The sequence below is a fragment of the Panicum virgatum genome, chromosome 9K, assembly GCF_016808335.1.
Source record: "Panicum virgatum strain AP13 chromosome 9K, P.virgatum_v5, whole genome shotgun sequence".
Lineage (NCBI taxonomy): Eukaryota > Viridiplantae > Streptophyta > Magnoliopsida > Poales > Poaceae > Panicum > Panicum virgatum.
This window is the reverse complement of record NC_053144.1, coordinates 39,625,261-39,648,831: the sequence shown is the minus strand read 5'-3', so window position 1 is coordinate 39,648,831 and position 23,571 is coordinate 39,625,261. Positions and strand designations below refer to the sequence as shown.

At 47.9% G+C, this 23,571-nt stretch overlaps 1 non-coding gene across 1 annotated transcript; it reads left to right on the top strand.

Annotated features, from left to right (window-relative positions):
- Positions 1–8,765: 8,765 nt before the first annotated feature.
- On the top strand, positions 8,766–8,872 carry LOC120653148. Its single transcript, XR_005666828.1, has one exon. It is a non-coding gene; the product is annotated as a small nucleolar RNA R71 (small nucleolar RNA).
- The last annotated feature ends 14,699 nt before the right edge of the window (positions 8,873–23,571 follow it).

Genomic DNA, 23,571 nt, shown 5'->3' with positions numbered 1-23,571 from the left:
CTCGTCGGGGTCCTCCTCTTCCTCTTCCTCGTCGTCATCATCACTGTCCTCTTGTTCGGGCTGCTGGTACTGCTGGGGATGATAGTATGGCTGGGATGGTTGCTGGTCCCAGGTTTTTTTTACCGACCGGTCCGACGAAACCGCCGCCCTCCGGTTCCAGTAAACCGGACAAGTTTGACTGGTTACCGGAAAAAACTGGTCAAATTCAAATTTCAAACAAAAAATGGCAGTTCAACCGGTTTCCACAAGTTAGCCGATCGGTTAGACCGGTTTACCAGTCCAGTTTGACCGGTTACCGGTCGGTTTGAGTGGTAACCGGCCAAATTCAAAAAAAAAATTCTTTTTTTGGTTTAAATTCGAATGCCCACAAAGTATACTAAATGAATGTTTGTATAACATGTTTTAGCCTAAATGAACCCTCCAACCCTCTTTTGTACTACTTTTACATTAATACAATGAATAACATGTTTTACATTATATTTGTATACTTTTGTATGCACACTTTTTTTGTTTAACTTCAAATGCTCGCAAAGTATACTAAATGAACGAATATTTGAAAAAATTGACACCATTAGATTCGTCGCAACTTGAAGTATTTTTAGGAATTTTTTGAGAATTTTTCATTTTTTTGAATTCAAATTTGAATTTTAAATTTGGGCCGGTTTGAAACCGACCCAAACCGGAACCGGTCCGGACCGGTTTGACCGGTAACCGCGGTTTCCGACCGGTTCTAATCGGTTTTTTTAACCCTGGCTGGTCCAGCCCCAGGTGAAGGAAGATGTTGGAGACATCATAATGCATGGCCGATGTTAGCCCCCGGCTCTGCTGAGCCAGCTGGGTGTTATGTGCTATGGTGTCCTGCATCTGCTGCTACTGCGTGCCAAGGGTGGTGATCTAGCTCGAGAGGTCGGAGATGCTCTGCATGATCGGGTCCTCATAGTTGAAGCGTGCTGATGCCGAAGGACCCTCCTGTGGACCATAAGACGAATGCATACCTGCTGGGTAGTAGGGTCCCTGAGCACCGGCACACCCACTGCTGCCGGCCTGGAACGAGCTCGGGTCGCCATAGGCATAGTACACGTATGCTTCCTCGAAGCTCATTTTCTGAGTAGACGGTCCGGGCTGCGCAGTAGTGGGGGGCGGGGGTGCTTGTCGTGATGGTCCTGTTCTGGCTTGTTGGTCCTGCCGGGTTCTGCTTCTCGTCTATGGACCTGCAACACTCTGTCGCGCGGGCTCCTTCTTCTCCATCTGCAAGGTTAGGCTTTTCACCGCGTAGAGAGAGAGAGAGTCTCGGGCATGTAAGCTCGATTTCCCTATCGTACCCGGTGTAACACATAAAGATAGAGTTTATGGGCCCTTCGTGCATCATGTGTCCCTGCACGAAGTGCTCGAGGCCAACCTAGTACCTGAATGCCTCAGTCTCTGGCATAAAGGTAACCTCGGCATTGTCCATCACACCGATGTACCTTGCAATGCGAGTGACCAGGGAGGTCATATCAATGGAGCTTTTGCCGGAGATCATCTTCTGCCAGTGAGAGAGTATGGTTCTGACTGGAGAGCAGAGGATTTGCTTCGCCATGGCGTACAAGTACTGCAACTCGGGCAAGCTGCAGAGGCAAAGGTCTGCACGAGGGTGTACGACCATGGCGAACCACTTGGTTAAGAACCTCAGGGTAGGATTATGGATGGAGACTATGCTGTTTTTGCTACTCACAGTGTCGGTACCCTACAACTGGGGTACCCACTCCTACTGTGCCAAGACTTGCGTAGTTATCCGTAACTACACCCTGAGGAGCTGAGCAGCCGGACTCCTGGGTTCCGACTCCATCTCACCGGACCAACGGTCCCGGACCCGCTTCCCGTTCGGGGACGGGTCCGGTGTCACCACGTGTCCCAGAGGTGGAAATGCTCAGCACCTGTGGCCGCGGACCCGGACCCCCGCAGGTGGGTCCGGGACCTCCACGTGCCATCCGGACTCCCGCAGGTGGGTCCGGGACCTCCACGTGCCATCCGGACTCCCGCAGATGCGTCCAGGACCTCCACGTGCCTATCCGGACCCCCCGTGAGCTCTCGGCTCAGCTAGCTACTCGGGAGGGGTCCGGAGCCGCCACGTGTCACGCAGACGTGGGCGCAAGCCTTCCGCTGGAAGCTCCCTCACCCACCCACATTAACTGCGAGTGGTTGAGGCAGGCTCTGCTGCCGCTGGGCACGGGGCAGCTTTTGTCAGTCCACACTGTGGATCGCCAGTTACCGAGGCGGCTCGTCAGTTACCAATGCAAGCACTAAAGACGCAGCGCCGCGCCCATGGGCGACGAGTCATGATGACTAGCTACTGACTGGAGCAACAGTGCACGCTGCTACAGTGGACTGAGTCAGTAGTTCGGCGCTTCATCATGACCTCGACGCTCGGCTGCAGAGACTAGACTCTACTCTGACAGGACAACTCAAGGCCATCCCTGGTCAGAAGCTACGCACGGAAGCCGACGACAAGATCTCCGGATCTGAGGCATTGAAGGCCAAAGTGTAGTTTATAATACATCGCCGGGTCCACATGTCGGGGCCCCACTCAGTGTACGTGCTCCCCTTGGACATATAAAAGGGAGAGCATGCCCGCTAGAACACAGATCCAAAAAAAAAACCTCCAGACAGACAGACACAAGCTCTCGCTACTCTCACACTCTCGTGGGAAGGCAATACAACAGATAGTGGACGTAGGGTATTACGCTCCGGCGGCCTGAACCACTTTAAATCTTGTTGTGTTCATCGTGTTCTTGAGCGAGACCGATCTAAGACTAGCTAACCCCCGAGTACACACCCTCTGGGCTAGGGCGGGTGCCTTCCGCCACCCTGCTATGGTTTGCAGCACCACGACATTTGGCGCGCCAGGTAGGGGGGCTTTAGCTAGTTTTAGCTCATCTCTTCCCCATCTCTATGGCCCGGGTGGTTCAGCACTCCCACCACGACGACGACGTGGAGATGATGGAGGGTGTGGGGTCATCCGCGTCACATGTGTCTCGCCTTCCTGCACCAGGGGCAACCGTGCCCGTGGAGCAGCCACCGTCGGCAGCGGTGTGCGCTGCACGTCGGCAAGAGTCAGGGCGCCCGTCAAGGACCCCCTCACAAGCTGCGAGCGGCAGAGCGACAAATCCTAGCTTGCAGCATACCTCACTCATGTGAGGAAGCCCGCTCTGGCGGAAAGCCGACTCCGGTCGCACCAAGCCCGCTCCGGCGGAAAGCCGACTCCGGTCACACCAAGCCCGCTTCGGCGGAAAGCCCACTCCGGTCTCACTAAGCCGACTCTGGTGGCTCTCTCCGGCGGAAAGCCGACTCCGGTCACACCCCTGACTCTACATCATTGTAAGTCCTACCCTTAGAGGCCCAGCAGGGAATAAAACATTTTTCTTTGTAACTAGGTAGTACTTCCGTGTGGTCCAGTCCGGTGAGCCTCCCCCGTGGAGGGGTTCGGACCTCTGCGAACCAGGTTCAGGGAAGCATACTCACCCTTCGGGAAGGTCCAGAGCCGTGTAGCCGCTTAGCCTGGTTCCGTACCCTAAGCCTGCATGCTCTACGTCCCTAGGGCGAGTACCGTAGTACCTAAGACTGGGGGCCCGGAGGTCCGGACAGCTCCGGCCTCATAAACCCGTGTTCTGGCTTACATCGCACATCTCATGTACATCTAGTTATAAAGGAAAAGTTTATTCTCAGTTCGCCTCTAAGGATGTTACATTCCAATTTCAATTTACGCATTCTGTTTGCGCTAACCCCCACGTGGCTTCTTACTCTTGTGCGGTGATTGTGGTCCGAATTGAGTTGGCTAGTTAGTGACTTAGCTCGAGACCCCTCATGGAAGAGAGGGGTTCGGACCCCTGGGAACCTGCAGGTTCAGGGAAGCGCACTCATTCTCCGGGGAGGTCCGGAGCCGTGTAGCTGCTTAGCCTGGTTCCGTACCCTAAGCCTGCACGCACCACCTCCTGTGAATGAGTGCCGTAGTACCTAGGACTGGGAACCTGGAGGTCTGGACTTTCTCTTAACCTAAAGGCCGGCCCCTTGAGCTCCGTTCACTGAACCTAGCTGTCTATCTCAAAGGATTACAGCCAACAGGATTTGGGACCCGTGGGCACGCTACTAAGCATCTACCTTGAGTCATGTGCAGGTCCAAACGTGATGATGCAGCAGGTGACCCAAAGGATGGACGATGCAGGACAAGACCCTTGCGGCACGCACCGCTGGGCGCCAGAAGCAGCCAAGTTGCTCACAGTAGTGGCCCCACCTGCGGGTTCGTTGCCTCTCCCGAGACGGGCCCGGGGGCCACTGTCGGTACCCTACAACTGGGGTACCCACTCCTACTGTGCCAAGACTTGCGTAGTTATCCGTAACTACGCCCTAAGGACCTGAGCAGCCAGACTCTTGGGTTCCGACTCCATCTCACCGGACCAACGGTCCCGGACCCGCTTCCCGTTCGGGGACGGGTCCGGTGTCACCACGTGTCCCAGAGGTGGAAATGCTCAGCACCTGTGGCCGCGGACCCGTTCCCCCGCAGGTGGGTCCAGGACCTCCACGTGCCATTCGGACTCCTGCAGGTGGGTCCGGGACCTCCACGTGCCATCCGGACTCCCGCAGATGCGTCCGGGACCTCCACGTGCCTATCCGGACCCCCCGTGAGCTCTCAGCTCAGCTAGCTACTCGGGAGGGGTCCGGAGCCGCCACGTGTCACGCAGACGTGGGCGCAAGCCTTCCGCTGGAAGCTCCCTCACCCACCCGCATTAAGTGCGAGTGGTTGAGGCAGGCTCTGCTGCCGCTGGGCACGGGGCAGCTTTTGTCAGTCCACACTGTGGATCGCCAGTTACCGAGGTGGCTCGTCAGTTACCAATGCAAGCACTAAAGACGCAGCGCCGCGCCCATGGGCGACGAGTCATGATGACCAGCTACTGACTGGAGCAACAATGCACACTGCTACAGTGGACTGAGTCAGTAGTTCGGCGCTTCATCATGACCTCGACGCTCGGCTGCAGAGACTAGACTCTACTCTGACAGGACAACTCAAGACCATCCCTGGTCAGAAGCTACGCACGGAAGCTGACGACAAGATCTCCGGATCTGAGGCATTGAAGGCCAAAGTGTAGTTTATAATACATCGCCGGGTCCACATGTCGGGGCCCCGCTCAGTGTACTTGCTCCCCTTGGACATATAAAAGGGAGAGCATGCCCGCTAGAACACAGACCCAAAAAAAAACCTCTAGACAGACAGACACAAGCTCTCGCAACTCTCACACTCTCGTGGGAAGGCAATACAACACACAGTGGACGTAGGGTATTACGCTCCGGCGGCCTGAACCACTCTAAATCTTGCTGTGTTCATCGTGTTCTTGAGCGAGATCGATCTAAGACTAGCTAACCCCCGAGTACACACCCTCTGGGCTAGGGCGGGTGCCTTCCGCCACCCGGCTGTGGTTTGCAGCACCACGACACACAGGTTCATTTGAGATTGCACTCCACCATGTATTTTGGTCATAGCGATGTTTCTTAGCAAGCTCGTTGGGGTCCGGAATGCATCTTTTATGAAAACCCAACGCGATGCTAAAGTCTTTTAGTTTCATTACAAATTGTTCATTGAAGAGACGGAAATAAACTTTAGTTTCAGCACCAGTTTCTTCAATGGCAAGAGAAATAAGAAACTCCATGGTTAAGAGTTGCGAACCTGGCTCAACAATGTCGGCGAAATTCTCCCATCCGACAGCGGTGAGGGCGTTGTTCATGTCCTGCTTGAGCCCTGTCTTTATGAGGAAGCGAGTTTCGAACCTCTTGGCATGGCCGAAGTTTTGCTTCTTCAGTAGCTCTAGGGCTTCCTGTTCGACCATTGTCAGGACCCTGATGCGGAGACGGGGTCTCAGGACTACTGGAGTTTCCTCTTCATCCCGGGATACGTTTGTATGGCGACCGGAGTCGACCAACATAGCATCCCGCGAGGAAGATGAGCTTTGTGAACTCCTCGAGCTCTTCGAGAGAGCCCTCTTGATCCTCTCTGTAGCCTTCCCAATCATGGTTCCTGAAAATTGTTAGCACACATAATACCCGAAGGGTATGACAATTAGGAGGAAGGTTAATCGTTCTTGCGGGGCGTTAAACCACCACAAACGTTCGTCGTTCAGCGTGCCATGACTTTATTCAAGGGAAATATTTTTGGTGTTTTCAGGTTTATGAACTTCACTAAGTACTATGGGATTTATTTGTTTTTGGTTGAGCTAGCACTTGAGTTCTCCACTGGTTTAGCTCAAAAGAGCTTAATTAAGCAAAGGAACTCAAGAAAGGGAGAGGAGATGGACGTGATTAGGCTGGAACATTCAAATTTGAGCTTCTGGTGCACTGGGAGGCGTCGCCGTCGTCGATTTTTATACAGGGGCGTAGGGGCCAGGCCGGCCGGCCTGGGGTAGGCCGGTCGGCTCCTCCTCGGCGCAAAATGAGCCACGTCGGTACTCTACTTCATAGACTTGCAGGAGAACATGCACTGGTTGGTGGTGACGGGACGTGAGCGGAGGAGAGGAGCCGGCCGGCATCATGGGGGCCGATCGGCCTGCTCCTAGGTGCTCAGTGCATCATCCCTTTTCCCTTGCTCCATGTGCACGCATTCTCCCCCATTCCCTGCTGCTCCTAGCCAGACGAAACAAGGTGGGGCCGGCCGGCCTAACATTTGGCCAAAAAATTTTGAAAATTTTTGTGAAGTTCTTTTGAATGCATAGTTTCAGAAATTAAACATGCTTTGGTTCAAAAACAAATATGCTTATGCAGAGATGAAGTAAAGTTTATGCAAGAAAATTTAAACTATCCTATATGCAATGCAATGATGGATACGTACCATGGACCTCATGGCATGGGCTTGAGTTTTGAGTCCGGAGCGGGACTCTCCTTTCCATTGGTTTGTTTGTTGTCGCTGGATGGAGTTCCTGACGATGACCCTTTCTTCCGCCACACCTTGTTGGGTGTGGGTTTTGATTTGACCTCTTTCTTTTCCGACTCCAGAAATTTCTTGCGTTGGATCCTTCGTCTCGCATTTCTATTGTTGTGAAGCTTGATTTGCTTCGCCTCCTCTTGAATCCGTAGGCTTTCTACATACTCAATGAGGGCTTCAATAGGTGGGATGGATGGCTTCTTCGGCTCTTTCTCGGATTTCTTTTTCCGGTTGATTGCTTTGACTTGAGAACATTGTTTGACCTTCGGCTTGAAGGTGAACGTCACATTTTGACCATTGATACCTGAATTTCTCCAGCTCCCACATCAATACTTGCGTTTGCAGTACTCAAGAATGGCCTCCCCAGGATGAGAGGTGTCTTGGTGTCGACTTCCATGTCGAGGCCGACGAAGTCGACGGGAACAAGGAAATTCCGGATTTTCACCAGAATGTTCTCCGCTACTCCCGCGGGATAGCAAACCGATTGGTCCGCTAGCTGCAAACACATGGCAGTAGGGGCAAGCGCATGATGGTTAAGGCGGTCATAGACTACCTTGGGCATGACGCTGACGCTTGCTCCCAAGTCGCATAGAGCGTTAGAGAAATGTTGAGTTCTGATTGAGCATGTGATGGTTGGGCAACCTGGGTCCTTCTTCTTCACCAGGAGAGGATTGAGTATAGCAGCGCTACACTCTTCTGTTAACTGCACGACCTTAGTGGTGGGCAGCGCTCTCTTGTTTCCAAGTATATCTTTGATATACTTGGCATACGTAGGCACCTGCATAGCATCAAGAAGCGGTATATTGACATATAGCTTCTTTATTACTTCGACGAACTTGCCGAATTGTTCGTCGGTCACCGGCTTCCTTATCCGCTCCAGAAACGGTAAGGCAATTGTATCGTGGTAATCCCGTGAAGTTATAGGGGGTTCCACGGGGTCTTCCTGGGCTGCAATTGTGTTGGGGTCGACGGCCTCCTCCTGCTCTTCTTCAGCATCGGTATGGCTGGCGGATGCGGCTTTCCGCCGAGTTTCTGCATCCCGTGGTAAAGGTGGCTCCCGTGTGGACTTACCACCATGCGTAGTCACCGCATTAACATTCTCTTTTGAGGGAACTTTCGATTGCCCGGGCAGTTTCCCCGTGTTAGCGTTAGGACAGGGCGAGGCTAGTTGAGCTACCTGAGTTTCTATCATTTTGTTAAAGCTCAACTGGTTTTTAATGACAGAGCTAAAGCCCTCTAGTTGTGAGGCAAAGGATTCCAGAACTTTGTCATTAGCAAGAAACTTCTTGTTAATGCTGTCATTTATTTGCTTCTGGCCGTACACTAGGTATTTTAATGAAGACTGAAAATTGTTAAAATTCATACCTTGCTGATTTCCGAAGGGGAGGTTGGGCTTTGAGTTCCAACCTTGCTGAGGACGGAATCCCGAGTTGGGATTGTTGTTGTTGGTGCCAACGAAGTCCGCGTCCTCTTGAGTTAGGGGGCACGATGTGCCCGAGTGCCCAGTCTCGCCACATGTTTCACATGTCATTCGAGACTCCGAAACCTGGTTTACCTCCTTGTGTGGAGATTCCAGTTTCTTCATGAGAAGGTCCATTTTGGCAGCCAGCGTATCGACACTGTCGATTTGGTGCACGCCCCTTGGACGGGCCTCCTACTTGTCACCTCTCCAACTCTGGTTGGAGGCTATCTTGTCGATCAGCGTCTTTGCCCCTGCAACATCGGGAGAGAGGAAAGAACCGCCTGCTGCTGCATCTACGTGATCCTTGGCTTGCTGATTCAAGCCATGGAAGAAGTTCTGAATAATCACCATTCCTCCATGCCGTGGTGTGGGCATGCTAGTATGTACTCCTGCAGACGCTCCCAAGCCTCTGGGATGGTCTCATCTAGTAGTTGCTGGATACCGGAGATTCTATTCCGGAGGGCATTTGTCTTGCCCAATGGGAAGTATTTGGCCAGGAATGCATTTGAATAGGCTTCCCATGTTGTGAAAGCCTCCTTGTTGGAGTAGAACCACGTCTTGGCCTTCCCGAGCAGTGAGAACGGGAATAGCCGAAGGCGGACGACATCCATCATAGTACCCTTGGGGTTGATGGTGTTACTCACCTCTAGAAAATTCTGGAGATGGGCATTGGCATCCTCAGATGCCTTTCCATAGAATGGACTTGCTTGAACCATGTTCACCAGTGCAGTCTTCAGCTCAAAGCCGTCATTGCCGGCTTGTTCTTGGTTCAATCCAGCATCCATGTGGCTGCTGGACGGGGCTAAGAACTGACGAAGAGACTTCTGAGCCATGGGTGATGAGGCTGAAGTGGATGGCAGACTGATAGGCCAAGTGAGTCTTTTCTGAGGTGGGACGACGCGGTGTCTCACGTTTCTCCCGATTCTTTCTGGATTCGGATTGAAGTTATTTGGTAGGACGAAACCGGTCATGCACTGCTATGCAACAATCAAAAAGATAGAGAGAGCAATGGTAAGCCTGCTAAGATTAGCGGTGTCAAACTAGTAAAGTTCATCAAACTATTTACGATATCTTTAGCCAATTGCTTCCCTAGCAACGGCCCCAGAAATGCTTGTTGGCGTTTCTTATGCCCCAAAAGAATATTAATTCCGCAAGCACACAGAATCACTGCTGTAGCACTTCACCATGGAGTATTCCAGGGTATTGTATTTTTCCTCAGAGAAGCACTATGGTAAAGAGTATCGTAAATCGAATGATAACCGTACTAGCTTAATCAACCAACTAACTAGACGGGGGTAAGCCAGATACAGAGATATAATCAATGGCCAGTCTATGACCGAGTGACACATGGAGGCTCAACTCCTTAGAGAGGTAGCAGCTGGGAGGACAACGAGCGAGATAAGACACCTGATACACTTCTGAACTATCAAGCTTTCCTCTCTAGGTCAGACTAACTATCTAACTAATTTTCGGGAAGGTAGAGCTTACTTCGGCGGCCTCAGGGAAGTACTCAGACTGGGATGAGAAGGAAGTCCAATGGCAGTCGGCACTACTGCTATGAAAGCACCCGAACGTGGTGGACTACAAGGGACAAACATGGCTGTCACCACCTGCCGCCTACCACAATGGTACCGTGGGGTGGAACACACTTTCTAGCTAACACTAAGTTCAGACACCATGTCTGCACTCGGTGTTAGGATTTCTCTCGAGGCCTTCGAGAGAAATCCCCCTCAACCTAGAGCACTAACTTGAGATACTCTAGTCCAGGCGAGAAAACCCGTAAGATAGATTCCTAACTATTAGAGAGATAACTTAGCCTAAGCTAAAGGATACAACTTCCGCACTCGAGCTGAACACTCAAACTCGAGAAGATAAAAGAAAGCGGAAAGTAAAGCTGACTCAGAAAAGTAAAGAAGATAACTTATATTAATAAATTCGAAAGAAGGATACAAGAGCTATACCAGACTTCCGAGGACTCTGGAATCCCGAGCAAGCTCGACTCGACTCTAACTCCCAAACTACTAATCCTACTCTAGAAAGTGAAGAGAGAATGAGCTCCAAAGGTGTGTGTTACAAGTGAGGGATGAGTTCTCTATTTATAGCCTTCCAGGGTCGGTTCTGAGCAGGTGAAGCATGTGGCGTCGGTTGGAGGCAGTTGTGGCAGTTGTGCTTAGCTTCCATGCGAAGCCGGGGCTTGAGAGGCTGAAGAGTGGGGATGGCCGGCCTGGGGGTGAGGCCATCTGGGCACCACCTATGCGTGGACGTCTGAGATGTTCTCCTGGAGTCGGTATAGCTTGCGTAGCTCGAACGCAGACAAGGCCAGGCCGGCCGGCCTAAGGGAGGCCGGCCGGCCTCTCTCTGTCTCGTGCTGGCCCTCCGTTCCACCGACGTTGTGACTCGACGCTTGTGATTACTCTAGGGTGCTGGATCGCTGACTTGGACATATCTTTGCACTGAATTGTGGGTCCTTTGATCCTTGTGCAAGCCTTCCGGTCCATTCGAACAAACCGACGTTCAATCCTCGGCTTAGAGGCATTGGGTGCATGACATTGCCCCTGGATCAAAGTCGTGGCTCGGTGTGTAGGGGTGCCAGGCCTAGGATAGGCCAGTCAGCCTGGGTTTTTGCCCAAATTCGTCCCCTTTTGGCATGTGTTCTCCTGAAATCAAAACTCATCCAATACTTGTGGAACTTATTATAATTAAATAAAATATGAATGGAATATAGTGTAAAGCTCAATTTATTCGCGAGAAGTTGACGGTTAGAATGTGAAATAATGGCCGTCAACAGGGAGCTTCATGAATTTCTCCCGAGAAGGGTCGCTTCCGAACCATGGCTATAAAGCCAGGGTCGAGTTCATGGTTAGATGAGGAAGATGATGATGGGTCAGAGAACTCGCCCCTTAGGGTGGAGAGCTATGGAAAGGATGGCTGCTCCATGGGTAGCGAGGGTTGAGGTAGAAAGAAAGAAAATGAAAAAGATATGAGGATGACTAAGTCCGTAGATAATGTAGCTGTCGTTCCCCGGCAACGGTGCCAGAAAGCTTGTTGGTATTTTGTAACATCACAAATAAAATCCGCAAGCGCACGAATACCGCTGTAGCTTTCACCCAAGAGTATTCTAGGGTATTGTATCCACTGAGGATTGTGAGTACACTATCTACGGGTTCAGGCTCATCCAAGGACACACACGCCGGTCTGGAGAAGACAGAAGATTGGACTTTTTAGATCTAGAATCTATACCTAGAAGAAGAGATCACGTCGCCGTTATACTTCGAGCTACCGGTTTCGACCAGCTTATACAAGCCGATAGCTCCAGTAATAATGCTCTATCCAATAACCGAACGTGGAGGATTACTAGGGCTCGAACAGGGCTGTCATCACCTGCCGGCTACCTGTACAAAGTGTGGGACTATCGGACAACTGAGTGGTATAGTTCAGCCTAGACACCACGTCTACGCCTTTCCCTACTAACCTTAGTCCTGGCCAAGACTACCCTTTTCTATTCGGGGTCTTAAGCTAAGATCAAATGCTACTCGCTAAGCATACACATCAACTAATATAAAACAGAGATGATAACTTGCGATCTAAACTCCAATTCTAAATAAACAAGAAAGTCTCGAACACTTACAACCGAATAAGCATCCGTCGAGGTACAAGCGGAGAAGAGTGCCGATAGACCAGGCACTTCCCCCGACTTCTCCTCACTTGCCTCCTCTTCTTCTACACCTCCTAGACTACCTAAGCATCTAGGATGAAGGCCTCAAACTCTAGGGGAGAAAGGTGAGTTGAGTTGGGTGTGTTGTGTTCAATTCTCACCCCCCTTGTATTTATAGGAGGGAGCCAGGGTGCTCCAGCCGGTGATGTAGCTTAGGCCTCCCGAAACTGCCTTCTAGAATCAACCAGGAAATGCCATGTGGAAGCTGGAGGCGAGAGGGCCCAGTGCCAGGTCGGCCGAGCAAGGAGATCGGCCGACCTCTGGCCACCGTCTTTTGCCCCCAAATTTGGACAGGTGACTGATGAGTGGGCCCTTAGGTCGGTTCTTGGTGACTCGGCGCGAAACTATGTCAGTTGCATGCCATGGTGGGTCCATGGATCTTCTTGCTCGCGTCTGATTGGTCGAGGTGGAATTGCTTCGGATCGATGATGTGTCATGCGTGTAGGCTGAGTCTCCTTCTTGTGTGAGCTGCCAAACAGGCCCATTTTGGCCCCTGGGCTTGGTTGTGCTTGGCCTAGGAATTTAGGCCTTGGATAATATGCTAGTTACATGCAGTTTTGGCCTAAATTCACCTGCACATATTCTCAAACCAGCATATGTGGAATTCGTCAAATAAGCATCCTATGCTAACATTTATTCCTTCTAATGCTCGACTTTTGCATGATAGTTGACGGTCAAAATGGGTCGTTAGTGACCGTCAACAATAATATGTGAAACAATCTTCTAGCATTGTTGGCCACAAATAACCGTTTCTCCTGATCACCCACTTCATCTTGTATGTCAATTGATGGGATCCACAAATACCTTCATGAATTTCTCCCATCAGAACCTTTGCTTCTTCTTTATCAATGCACCTAAGCAAAACTCCACCAATCGTCCTATAATACAATTCTCCTTCCAATAGCACATACATGATTGCTTGGAATCTTATTTTTCTATCCACCTTTTTGGAGGGATCTTTCAAATAATCAACAATTTCCTTCCTCCAATCATCGGCTGCTAATTCTAGGGTCATTACTCCTTGCATCAGCCGATATCTAGAAGCATGCTAGGCCAACCGATTTGCATCACTATTATGAAATTTTGGAACATGCTCGATGGTCACTTTCTTAAACTCCTTCAACATTTGGAGACATTATTCATGATATAAACATAGAACATCATACTTGCATTCATATTCCCCAAATAATTGATTGATCACTAGTATAGAATCTCCAAAGATTTCAACTACATCGGCTTTAATTTCTCGAAGTAACTGGATTCCTTTGAGAATAGCACGATACTCAGCTTGATTGTTGGTTGCAGATGCTTCAATTGGAAACGAGAACTCAAAATTTGCCCCCCGAGAGGAAATCAGTACCACACCAATTCCAGAACCATTCCCATACGAAGATCCATCAAAGAATAAAGTCCAAGGAACAAGATCTACCATGGCTAATTATGATCCACAATGTTGTATAACAATATCGGCTATGGCTTGACCTCTAACTGCTTTAGCCGATTCATATCTCAAATCAAATTCTGATAGAGCTAAAATCCACTTCCCTATTCTCCCATTTAAAATCGGCAACGAGAGCATGTATCTAATCACATCATCTTTGCTCACGATAACACATTCGGCTGATAATAAATAATGTCTAAGCTTATAGCAGGAAAAATATAAGCAATGACATAATATTTCACTCGGAGAATACCTAGTTTCAGCATCCAGTAATCTTCTACTCACAAAATATATAGCTCTTTCTTTTCCCTCAAATTCTTGAATAAGGGCCGATCCAATAGCACACTCATCAGCCGATAAATATAATTTAAACGGCTTGTGCTTTTGGGGAGGAACTAACACTGGAGGATTCACCAAATAATGTTTGATCTCATCTAATGCTTTCTGATGTTCTTCCCTCCACACAAATTCCTGATCGGCCTTCAACTTCAGTAGTGAACTGAACGGCTGAATTTTTCTGGATAGATTAGATATAAATCTCCGAACAAAATTAATCTTGCCGATCAATGACTGAAGTTCATCTTTTGTCATAGGGGCTTCAACTTTGTCAATAGCTGATATAGTCTTCTGACTAATCTCAATCCCTCGCTCATGGACCATGAAACCAAAGAATTGGCCAGCTGATACACCAAAGGCACATTTATTTGGATTCATTTTCAAACCACGCCTCCTTGTGAACTCCAAAGCTTTACGCAAATCAGCCAAATGCTCTTGGTACCCCCTCGACTTCACAGCCACATCATCAATGTATATTTCCACAATCTTGCCGATGAGTTCATGAAAAATATAATTCATGGCTCTCTGATATGTGGCACCGGCATTCTTTAATTCGAAGGTCATAACTACCCATTCGAACAAACCAAGATGTCCTGGACATCTAAAGGCAGTCTTGTGAATGTCTTCTTCTGCCATAAAGATCTGATTATATCCAGCATTGCCATCCATAAAACTGATCACTTTGTGTCCAGCAGCAGCATCCACCAACATATTAGCTATCGGCACGGGATAACCATCTATCGGTGTGGCTTTGTTAAGATTCCTAAAATCAATGCATACTCGAAGTTTTCCATTCTTCTTGTAAACAGGAACCACATTAGAAATCCACTCAGCATAGCGACACGGCCGAATAAAGTTGGCTTCAATTAACCGTGTAATCTCGGCCTTTATATCTGGCAAAATCATAGGATTTGCACTGTCTTGCTCCTTGCTGATATGGTCGATATCCTGGCTTTATAGGTAAACGATGCTCAACAATAGATCTGTCTATACCAGGCATCTCATAATATTCCCAAGCAAAGCAATCTTTATATTCTTTCAACAAATTCTTCAGTTCCTGCTTGTATTCGGGATCCAAATTAGCACTAATAAATGTTGGCCTTGGTCTATCACCATCTCCAATATCAATCTCTTCTAGCATATCGGCCGACGTAAACCCGTGTCCCAACTTCTCTTCTTCTTCTAGGAACTCATTCATTAGGAACTCTCTGAAGAACCGACTGCTTGGATCGGTGTAGAATCATCATCAGCCGACGAACCATCATTCTATTCATCATCGGCTTTAGTCTTAACACGCCAGACTTGTGACTCGACTCCCTTCTTGCTCAGAGTCTGTTCTTGTTCCTCTTCTATGATCTCCAACTGGCGCAATCTCTGAACACGCCTCTTCTGTGATCTGGTCAAACCTCCTGGACACCATTGGGGTTGACCGGTGCGATCCACACAAGGTTCTCGTTCTGGATCTCTGCGCATCGGCTAATGATCTTGCACCCTGTCATCGGCCATCTGCTCTAGCCGATCATGTGCAGGTACTCTTCTTCCAGCAGTATCACGTAGCATGGTCCTGCCCCCTAGTCTGTCATGCGCAGAAATCTTTTTTTCCTAGCCGATCATACACAGGAATGCGCTCACGTCGGTATAGCTCATTATCATGATGTGGCTTCTTATATGATCGTCTGCCTTGACCATTTCATTCGGGACAATCATATGTCGATGGCAATGTCAACCCTTCTTCCCAGCAGTAAATGAAGAAAGGACACTTCCAATGTTCCTTTTTACGACGCGCCTCTTCTTCTCTACGCTGTCATCTTTCACGGTCACGTTGGAATTTGTTCAACAGCATTTGAGACGTGACACGCCTCCGTGACGTCGAAGAACGTTCAGCTTCTTCTTGTGGACCCTTCCCTTTGACTTCATCAACATCTATCTGTACCTTGGGATCAACAGCCTCAGATTTCTTGGCCGATGATGACGTTAGGATCTTGGCTTGAGGCGGATTCTTTTCCTTGGTCACATCTACCATGCTGGTGGCAAATGGATGTTGGTCGATCTTCATCGTCCTCTTAGGAGCTTCAAATTTCAACCTCCCTTGCTCGAAAGCCAAGTGAATCTATTGCCGAAAGACTTTGCACTCATTTGTATCATGTGACGTGGCATTGTGCCACTTGCAGTACTTCATATTCTTGAGTTTCTCTTCCGACGGTATCTTGTGATATGGCTTTAACTTCATCAACCCTTCTGACAATAATAAGTCAAAGATCTTGTCGGCTTTGGTGATGTCAAACCCATATGATTCGGGTTCTTTCTTCCCAAATGGACACGTCACTGGCTTCTTATTGTTCTGAATCCACTCAGCCGATGCGACCGTCTCTTGCCCTTCATCAGAATCATGATCAGCAGAATATTCCACACAGTTCACCTTCTTCTGAAAAGGCTTTCTAGACTTGTAGGACCGAGTCTCTCCTATCATCCAGCTCGCGATCTGGCTAATGCTCTCAAACTCTTGCAATGCATATTTGTCCTTGATGTGTGGCAAGAGTCCGTTGAAGGCTGCATCAGCCAGCTGCTGATCTGACAGAACCAAATTGTAGCATCAGTTCTTGACATCTCTGAATCTCTGAATGAAAGCAGCTACCGATTCATCATTCCTCTGCCTCAAGCTAGTCAAATCGGTCAACTTTAATTTAGTAATTCCAGAGAAGAAAAACTGATGGAATTTCTTTTCTAAATCGGCCCAATATAATATGGAGTTTGCCGGCAAAGTAGTAAACCATGCAAATGCCGATCCAGACAGACAAGGAGAATAATCAGACTCTAAGTGCATCCTGATTAGCTGCTTCTCCCAATTGCAGAAGGAATCTGCTGACGTGCTCCATCATAGAAACCTCTCCTTGCCCTGAAAACTTGGTGAAATTAGGCATCTTGTACTTGTGTGGGAGAGGAATCTGATCATAAGCCGAAGGATAGGGAGTCTTGTACATAACAGACTGCTGCTTTGGCCTTAATCCAAACTGCTCCGTCATTACTTCAGCTATCTTAGAAGTCCAATCAACCTGCTGATCAACTACTGGTATCAGCTGAGGAGAAACCATGTTCGTTGGATTTGTTGCCGTCGCAAGTTGGGGTGACATAGGGGTTATCGGCCGTCCTGCTGATGCCATCTGATGTGCCTGCTGAGCCACCCGATTAGGTGACTGCTGAGTCATTGCCAGCGCAGAAGTAGTCATCGACTGTGTAGCCGATGGGCTAGCTGACTGCTGACCCGTATACAATCCATGTATGGCACATTGACGTACCATAAAATCCTAGTCATCTGATCATGGAATATCCAGTTAACTCCACCCTGATGAGGAGACTTTGAAATCAGAATCTCTGAAGGAGACTTGGGTTGGAGTAGTAACACAAGATGCTGCTGTGGGGTCATCGGCGGTGACGCCGATGCGTTGACTTGTGCTGCCATCTGTGGACTCCATGTATTGTGCGCAGTCGGCTGTGCTGCCGACGCGCTCTGCTGAGGGGTCATCGGCTGAATAGCCGATGCATTAGACTGAGAAGTCATCAGATGAGTAGCCGATGCATCAAACTGCGCAGTGGACCAGGGAGTAAAGAAATCAGGTGGCATTCCATATCCAGTAGCTAGATTCCACCCTTTTGGGTATCCAGGCGCATATCCTCCCTGCACCACTATAGGAATAGGTGGAAGAGTCGAGTAGATGGGATCTGCTGGAGTTGTTGACGCTGCAGTAGTAGCTTGTGTTGATGCTTGATTATTACTTGCTTATTGTCGGCTATTTGGAGCCGACAAAGCTGCTTCCATAGCCGCTTCAAGAGGAACATAGTTCATCTGATCCGGCTGTATTACCCATGACTGTGAACGTGCCTTCTGCAAAGGTTTTAACCAATGTGTTGTGCACTGTATTACCATGACTGTGGCAGTCTTGATGAAGGCTTGTCCCACAGCTTGGTAGATTGTATCTGTCATCTTGTTTTCACGCTGTGCCTCTGACAATGGCTGGAGTTTTGGGAAGTCGAACTTCTTGACCACATCTCTAGATCTGGTGGTGCTGAACGACTTGAGACATTCACGTTCATATCTGTCTACAGCTTCACACAGCTCTTTCTGGTGTTCTTCCTTAAGCTTGTCCTTGTCAACGAGGACATAGTTGCCTTCATCAACTTCATCGATTATTATCATGCTGAAGCTTCTGGTCCCACCAGGCGTGCCAAAAGATGTGTTGATGCAAAAATCAACATACTGGAATCCGAGGGCAAGTGTCGGTAAAGCTTCAGAAAGTCAACGAAGCGTGCCAGTCAATTTGACCTGTAATTGACAAGGGATAAACAAAAGTTAAATCTGAGAGCGTATCAGCTGGGATTCCGAATATCTCTCACACCAGCATATCAGCAGGCTCTGCCGATAGGGAAAACGACAAAAGAATATTAAATGCGAGTGTAGAATAAACGAGCACGTCGACAGGTTCAACCGATGCGGAAAACGACAAAATCAGCTTATGGGAGCCGATTGCACGTGTATAGCAAAATTTAAGCTACGAATGTGTAACTTAGATGGTGTAGCTTGAAAACAGATCTAAACCGACTTTTATGATAACAAGATATTATTGCAAATTCTAAGCCGATCTAATGTGTTCCTAAGCGGATAGATGTGATAATGGCCAAAAACATAGGAAAAACCAACAAATCTAGCCGATATCGATAAATTATAAATAAATCTAGACGAGAAAACAGCGATACGCCCGAGATCAAAATCTAGATAAACTCGATGAGTTTTGAATAGATTTGAACGAAGCCACAGCAATGCGCCCGGTGGCTAAAGCTTAAATTTACTCGGTAAAACAAAAACTCACCAGCAAATCAAGTCGCTCGAATGTAAGACGTCCTTGATCAAATTGAAAGAACTCGCCGAAAAAAATAGCGAAGTCACCGACAGAAAAATAAATTGCAAGGGAATTGTAAAGGATTTGTTGTATTGGATGTGTATCAACTTTTTCAGGTCCCGTACAACTGATATATATAGCCTACGCTAACAAGTCCTAGCCGATTACGGCAAACACATTACTTGACAAAAAATTAAAGACTTCCTAATTTAAACTATCTAAAAATCTACAACCGAATCATTAAAATCCTAGTCGAATCAAACTCTTTACTTTACTTTTGATTTATCAGCAACTTCCATCGGTCGATTGCAAAACCGTGCGAATCAGCATCTTCTCAGAATATTCTTCTGGCCCATCGGCTGCACCCCCAATCGGCAGACTTTGATACTGTGCACACTTTGGTTTCTTTCAAATCGGCAGCCTTCCCTTCACAATATCACCTTTCTTGACACGTGTCAAAAAACAGTGTCAACATTGCCTATACAGATGCAGCATGATATAAGTATTTATGAATAGATAAACTATCACATGAACTAGCAGAAATAGACAACATATATAATTGTGTTAACTCATGGAGGATGAGGGAAAATCCCCATCCACTCTTAATGCATTGCATAACACACTTGTGTCATACATAGCTCCTAGTTGACCCGTTGCCACATAAGTGAAACACATGTCAAAGTCACAAACAGCTAGCACATTTTGAGTAGGAATTCCAGATTTCCAATATATCTAACTTGCTGCTCGAGTGAAAGTGACACACGGATATGAGTTCCATCAAGAGCACCAATACAATCTTTGAAATGAGGATATGCTCTTCTATCACCTCTTATCCTCTGATGAAGAGCTCGAAAGTTGGGATCTTTTGGAATGAAATCATGTGCCATGGCCATCAAAGAATTTAGAACCTCATTAAATTTTCTATTTATGGTTTCTCCTGGGTGTTTAAACCTATTTTGGGTTCTCCTATTGGGCTCATTTCCACCACATACAAAGAGAAAAATAGCAAGCGTCTCATGAGTACTGATATGCATGGATGGCTTCAGACCATATCTAGCTACTAACAAATCAAGTAGGTCCAAGAAAATTTCTGTGTTCATCCTTAGCTATGTATGGAACTCACCCGGAGTCCTCAATGTCTCTAGCAACTAGCCCATGCCAGAAAGGATTGATGTCCTTGCTGGATTTTTGTCAAGGTGCATATCAACATAGACTTGAGTGATTTGGGCAGCAGAATTAATCAATTTGCAAAACTCCTCACTCTCACTTTCAGTTGAGTCTTCAAATTCAGTGTCACTTTCAGCCACCTGCATCTAATGAGAAGGAAAAATCAAACCTGAAACCAATAGAAAGACCATTGTCAGCGTAGTGGGGAAGGGGGCCCCACTCCCCAGGATAAGTGCACGGGAGGATGGCAAACCGCCCGTCCACTCCCACAGGAGTCCGAGCGGACCAGGCGGGTCCCATTAGCGGACCCCGCGCCTGTCCGGGCTGGGCTGGACTGGACTCAGGCCGCCCACAGAGGCCCGGGCAGGTCCTTTTCCTTCTCAGCGAAGACATCTGCCTGGTAGAAAATCTTTACCGTGCGGGTGATCCCAAGGGTTACTGCGCTGCATTGCTGGAGCCAGCATGGGGCCCAAGGAAGGGCGCGGTTTCCCCGTAAAAATACCATGATTACGGAGGAGCCATGCGCTCAGACGGAGGAGAGCCGGCTAGGTAGGCTTATCTCTAGCTGCGTCACATCAAGGGGTAAATAGACGGTGACTGGGGTCCTCCTCCATTTACCACACACCCGGTCACGGTAACTTCCAACCTGACCCCGGCTGCTTGCCCGGGATTGACCAAGTCACCCCGGGCAAGGCGTGGCCCCTCCAAGGCAAGAGAAGACTACCCCGGGGCGCCCCGCGATGCCTCGGGATGTACCCCGGGGTCTCCCGGGGAACCGCGGACCTCCCAGGACGCGCTACAGAAATCTCGTGGTGAGCCCGACCCAATGATTGCTCGACTGACAAGGAGCAGTGCAAGTTGGTGGACGGCGCTCGCACCCGAGGTGGGGCGTTCACACCAGAAGAAGAATATTCCCAGTATGGTTTGTACTTTATAAATAGCAAGATCCCAGAATGGCAAGAGGATCGGATCTTTCGAACCCACAAGGCAATAATCAGACACAAGCTCACAGGACATAGGGTGTTACGCCTCCGGGCGGCCCGAACCTGTCTAAAGACCACAGTCTCACCACTCTCACCAAGGGAGTTTTTTGCTGCCTGTTACACCCCTGGCCGAATCTCTAAATGGGGGTTCCCACGAATCCCTGCTTGCGGTACTCACCCACTGTCAACCATAGTTCCTGAACGAGGAAAAGAAAGTAATTAAAAAATATAGTTGTGACATCAAGTAATAGTTATAGTCATCAACCATAGGGAATTATGACATTACACATAGCTCAAATAGGAAATAATAGAATTAGCCATTAGGGCCAAATATCATTGCAGCATATCCATTACACATAGCTCAAATAGGAAATAATTGCAAGCTGAAATAGCATAACATAATAGCAAGTATGGATCAATTTCCAAACTTGGCATGCTACTTTCTCCTAAGCCAATTAAACATAATCTCTTTATTTGGAAGCGTCAAGAACATGTCCCTGTTTTCCTTTTTGACAAATAACTCTGTGGCAATGTAGTGATCATCAGTACCATAATCCGCCCCACAATCCAAAATTAGATCCATGATTTGTTGCACAGTCACTTCACTTGATTTTTTTGATGTAAAAGAGGAGGCTGATTCAGCAATCTTAGTGATTTGTTCTTGAATAACAACTGCTATTTTTGTCTTTTTTTTTTCTTCCCTTTGTCAAGAACAACCCGAGCTCTTCTCTTTGCATTACCCATAGATGGAGATATCTCCAAAACCTCATCACCAACAGTGTCATTGTTTTGAGTCAAGGTGACAAAATCATTGTCTTCGGCCATATGGCTTTCTTCAATTTCTTCTTCATCCTCTACAAAATCAGCTTGGGTCTCCTCAGGTATGATAGGGTTTTGAGTCATAAGATTCCAATGATCGGATTCATCACTAATGATGCCAGAAAACATAATACTAAGGTACTCTAAATTCTGCAATGGTTTCTTCCTAAATTTGCCTACCTATAACAAACCGTGGAACATAAGGCAAATAAAGAATAACACTAGCCTAGACACCATGTTTACGCTACTGATTACTACTATAGTCTAACTATATCCGGTACCCCGTAGCGAACTACAGCACTCTGTATAAATATAGAGCGACGAACCCTCGAGTAAGAGAACTGATCTCACTAAACTATAAGCATTACTAGCATATACTATACCAAGTAAAATATTAGAGATAGGAACCACAAATTCTTATTGAGCACTGAAGAATGTAACAACATTCATAGAGGTACAAGCTGTAAGAAGGGTGCCAACACCCCGGCACTTCTCCCGAACTACCCCCTCACTCTCTCCCTACTCTAGCCACTAGCTAATGAGGTACCTATCCTTTGTAAGGCAGCTCTAAACTCCTTGAGAAGTGTCGATCACACTTGGTGGTGTGTCTTCAAATGAGACCCCTTCCCTCGTATTTATAAATGGGTACCATGGTGTCTTCGGTTGCGGATTGCAGCACGTGCACCTTGAACCACCATTGGGGACCAGTTAGGGAACTACATGTGGAAGATGGAGAGCAACAGCGCCAAGGGCTGTTAGGCCGACCAGGGTGGTCGGCCGACCGACATATGGCACGAACCGACATAATCTTTTGCCAGGTGGCTAGTAGGTGGGGCCCAATGTTAGTTATGCCTGTGTTAGCCTTGTTCTAAGTTTGTTGCTTGCTCTGGTGGACCCATAGATCCATGTGAGGTTGAACGGCACGCTCCGAGTGGTTGATGCTTTTTTACTTGGATTGAGGGGTGTGTTTCCTTGCTCTTGAGGTGCGTTTTCTCCCTTAATTGATCTGCACACAAATATTTACCAACACTTGTGGAAATGGTTAGTAATAAATTCCTACCACTAGGTTGATGTTTATTTTTTATTTATTTATGCTGGATTGACGAGGTTGCTACCGAGATCGTTGTTTCAGCGACGATCTAGTTCTGCCAACGCATCGACAATCACCTGCCTGAAAAAAATGGATTGTGTGCCGACTATTGTAGCCACAAGTTGAACGTGTCCTGCAATGTCACCAGGTAAGGCTTCATTTCCTCTGCTTCTCCCATTCTACTGACATATGTGATCCAAAGGTGATATGTATTACCACTACACATAACAAATTTGTAGAAATGCCTAATGTAACAATATAGCTAGGGGGTTACAGTTTGAAGTTTTGTAAACAAAGAGGAAATTGTATATTTGGAACTCCAAACATCGCGCATTCGCAGTTACATTGATTTCGCAAAAATGAGACTCCAAACAAGTACAACTTGATTTTCATGCCACTAGGTGTATTTCCTCTCTTTTTTATTTCTTTTTAATGTATTTAGTAGGTGAATTGACCACAATACCCTTCACACTTGCATCGATACATTAAGTGGTGGTGCAGTTCGCGGCGGGCTGCTTCTAGAGCGTGGAGCTGGTATAGTTGTTTCCAGAACTGCGTGGATTGCTTACTGGCATTGTTGCGCAAGCTTCCGATGTGGAAGTGTGTGCTGAACAATCTTCAGATGACAAAGAGCAGATGTTCAGAAAGACCACTCTGGAGGCTGATAACCTCCTCCGGCTACCTGAGATCCTATTAGATACGGAGTAGGCACGCAGC